The sequence below is a fragment of the Gossypium hirsutum genome, chromosome D07 (assembly GCF_007990345.1).
Source record: "Gossypium hirsutum isolate 1008001.06 chromosome D07, Gossypium_hirsutum_v2.1, whole genome shotgun sequence".
NCBI lineage: Eukaryota > Viridiplantae > Streptophyta > Magnoliopsida > Malvales > Malvaceae > Gossypium > Gossypium hirsutum.
The window spans coordinates 24,555,148-24,559,319 of record NC_053443.1 but is presented as its reverse complement, the minus strand read 5'-3'; the positions used below and the strand labels follow the sequence as shown (position 1 = coordinate 24,559,319).

The following is a 4,172-nucleotide window of genomic DNA, read 5'->3' as shown; positions in this document are numbered from 1 at the left end:
GTAAAATATCTAAAATTATCCACAAAAATTCTCCATTTGACCGTTAAAATCCTCTCGCCATTTCAAGGTTCTCTCCCATGAATCAAGCATGCAACTATCTAAAACTAGCAAAGTCATCCACCCTCTTTCCTTGAAGCAAGGGCTGACCATAGGGAGAGAGAATTTCAAGGCTCTCATTTGCTAAAATTACCTAGCCTCTTCAAGTATAAATACCACCTAGCCATTCACTCATCCCTTACTAACCATCTCTTCTCCCATTTCTCTCTTCTTTCACGTCCCACTTGAGAGAGTGTTTGCAAGGTTTTAAGAGTAGCCACATTTGGCCTTATTGAGAACTTCTGAGCTTGGTAGTCACAACAAGAAGGGAAGAACGAATGAGGAGCAAAGTGAGTAGTGCCACGGAGATCCACTAGAAACGACTTAGCATTTCTCTTTCCCTTCTATCTTTTATTTTTGTTCAATTCAAGAAATATGATTGCAACTAAGTTTTAAGTTTTTAATATAATCATGGTTGCTTAATTTTTTTGGTGTTGTGATGATTTTAATTCCATAGCTTAGATTATTTAAATTTGTTAAAGATGTTCCGTGCATTTGATCTATTTACTCATGCCAGTAAAATTATGAACATATTTCTCATGGATTATGAATGAAGTGAAACGACTGAATTAATTAATTAATCCGATCAAGATTTTAATTAATTGACACAATACTTGTATGGTGTATGTTTGATCATTTAGTGATCAAATTAGTAATAATACTAAAAATTTTATTACCTTATATAACCTTTATATGATGTTTGCTTATGAAATTGTAAGTTTATTAAACATAGAAATATACTAGATAAACTTAGTTATTAAATAAGTTTAACATTTTAACTTAATTAAATAAGGTTAGTAAATTATCAACTTACCACAGAGTCTCCGTAACATCTCTTAACATTGTTTAAATAATTCTACATTAGGAAGGAAAATTATTCTAATGGATGCATGATATTGTGATTAACTCTTAAAAACTTGTGTACTTAATTCTTTTGTGTTTATTTTAATCGTGAGCATACTACGATTTGTTTTTAGTGTAATTAGAAAATTCATCACACTTTAATTTATCTTATCACCAACCAATTTTCTAAGTATTAATTTTGCATTTATTGATTTGCATAAATAGTCCCTATAGAGACTATAACTCTTACTCACTACTTTATTACTTGTCAACGATTGTATATATTTGCATATCAATCGAATATTTTTGAGACAAGTTTTTAAAATGAAAATTATTGATATTTTAGTTACTATTTATATAGTTTACCCTAAAAATAACAAGAAAAATAAACATTATATATAATTTTATCTAATTGCTCTAGCATTTCATATTTTTTGAGCTATTCTCTCTTTAACATTTAACATATACTCCTTATTATCATCTGTTGGTCCTTGATAGAGTTATTCATCATCTGAATTTGAATATGTATCATTAAGGTTATCATGTACTCTTCAAAGTATGGAACACGCTAGTATGGAACACGCTAGTATGCAACATGCTAGTACATATGATCCAACCTTTTTTTTATGTTTTACTGAGGTTTTTTAGAACAAAAAATATCCTCTTAATTACATTTCAAGATTTGAATGTCTCAAATTAAAAAGTTTGTGAGCCGTCGCTAATGCTTGTGTCTGGCTCCATTCTCTCAAATGGTATTTTACCACCATAATAATGGTGCCAGAAAACATTTTGCATTTGAATAAATAGTATCTACCACATAATATTTGAGTTCATAATGCAAATATTTTGTAGCTTTAATTATAAAAAAAACTTATATAAACTTAATTTGGAGAAAAACTTAACAACTCGATTTTCAATGGTGTTGGAGAATGCGATTTTGAAACCCCATTTTCGTAAACCAATTTTTGTAAGTATTAAATATGAATATTTGCGGGATTAGTATAAAAATATATTAATGTTTGGTCTATAAATTTTGTCAATTAAATGATTAATTAGGTTACAGAGACTGAATTGTAAAAGTCTAGTCGCTATAGGTGTTTAATTGGCCGAGGACTTAGGGGCCTAAATAGAAATTAACCCAAGGTCTAAAATGGTAAATAAATCATCTTAGAAAAGTTTTAGTGGACGGTAAGGTTAAGATTCTTTAAGCATGATTAATATTAACCTTATAATTAATTAGTTACATTAAAACCTTAATGTTCATATAAATATTAAGTTGGTGGAATGAAAGAGAAATACGTCTCATTGTCTCCAACAAAGAACCTTCCACCATAGAAGTTAGCTTGAAGAAAACTTTGAAAAACCCTTGAATATTCGACCATGATTTGGTAAGTAAATTTAGGTAATTTTCTTGTAATTTTTATGTTTTTAAGGTCATGAGAGCTTGATTTAGCTAGCCCATATACCAATTTGTAAAACTATTAAAATTTTTAAAAGTTGCCATTATCGATTTCCTGAAGAAATTTGTGTGAAATTGATAGATTTTAAGCTTAAGTTATGAAAAAGGACTAGATTATAACATTTAATTATTAGTTTTTTTACATAGGGACTAAAGTGAATATAATGCAAAATTGTTGTGAAATTTTGGTAGAAATAGAAAGTATAAGGTCCCTAATGAATGTATTTGGAGTCAAATTTTATATCGAGACTAAAAATTGAAAGTTATGACTATTTCAATTTCAAAGACAAATTTAATAAAATGTAAAACTTCAAGGGTATAAACAAATGGAATTATATAGTTTCATTCATGTCATGACATAGTATGAAAATGTTTATTATTGATGGATTGTATAAAATAATTGTTTAGATCAAGAACTGGGACAAAGTGGAGTTAATCAGGGAAAAACTAAAATTGTCAATTAGTCCATGAAGAATCAACTTTTTTGGTGTTCTGATCAGGTTAGTTCATATGGTAATTATTTACTTACATTGTTATGTTTTGAATTGTGTATATGTGTTTTGATTGTGGATTAATTGGTTGTGAATTGGTTCTAAAGGCTAGAATTGGACTAAATTGAAAAGAAATGTTTATATTGTTAAAAGATGTCCGTGTGAACTTAGTAAATGTTTGGATACAATTGGCAAGCCAACAGGGTCTTGTGCGTGCTTGTACGATATTGATTACAAATGTTATCGAGATTCAGCATTTGTTGTGGATTCTCAAATACATGTGACAGTGGTTTAACTCAGACAAGTAACCTAGTGTGTCATTTTTAAATGTTTAGCTTGGACGAGAAACCTGACATGTATATATTTAGCTTGGACGAGCAACTGGTGTGGTGTAGATACTAAGCCCGTTTACTAGGGTTCACCGGGCAAAATGGTTTATATAAAATTAAGAAATTGAAAGGGAGTGAATTGAACTCGACATACAAATGGCAAGTCAATGAATGTATTGAACATAAAAAAATAATTAAAGTAATGCCTTTAATATGATTGTGATTGTATAATTCCTTGATTGAATGAGTTTGAGATTAATGATTTAAAGTTATATGCTCACAACATTGGTGTCTTGTTTGACATGTCTAGCAAAAAATGTTGCCAAGCTACTGTAACTAAAAATTGTTAGGTAAGAATATGGTAAGTTTAGTATTAATGCATATGAAATTATTAACCATTCTATATGCTTACCTTGATTGTTTCCCCTTTCCTTATAGATTGACACATTGCGGAACACATCAAGCTGAATTGTCTTGAAGCTGACACTATCATCGGATTGGTAGCTATTTGATCATTTTGAGTCTAGAGTTGTGGTATGTATATATAAGATGTAACATGCCAAACTTGACCCTATAATAGGATTCCTGTATAGTGTGTCACTACATAAAAACAAACTATCTTTAAAACATTTCAGTGGAAACTTTGAATAAATCTTATAGAGTTGTAGATATAAAACATATTTTAACTATTATTTTAGTAAGGTAAAAGAAATATCATCAGTTTAAAAATAATAGACAAGTCATATGGCGTATAAGTTCAAATATGGTAACTTCGTAAACAAATTGTATTATCTTATACCAAATATTAGTACTTCATAAAAATCTCATCAAAATAGAGTCTTAAATAAAAAAAGTTCTTTATACAATTCCATTTCAACATGCAGTTATGCACCACCCCTATATGACATGCATGATACAAATACAAAGTACTCAGCTTACAATCGTAACAACACT

The 4,172-nt window shown here is 29.3% G+C and overlaps 1 long non-coding RNA gene across 1 annotated transcript; it reads left to right on the top strand.

Annotated features, from left to right (window-relative positions):
- The first annotated feature begins 244 nt into the window (after positions 1–244).
- Positions 245–3,925, top strand: LOC121219111 (uncharacterized). The gene is made up of 3 exons (XR_005915833.1): positions 245–386; positions 2,807–2,898; positions 3,657–3,925. It is a non-coding gene; the product is annotated as an uncharacterized lncRNA (long non-coding RNA).
- The last annotated feature ends 247 nt before the right edge of the window (positions 3,926–4,172 follow it).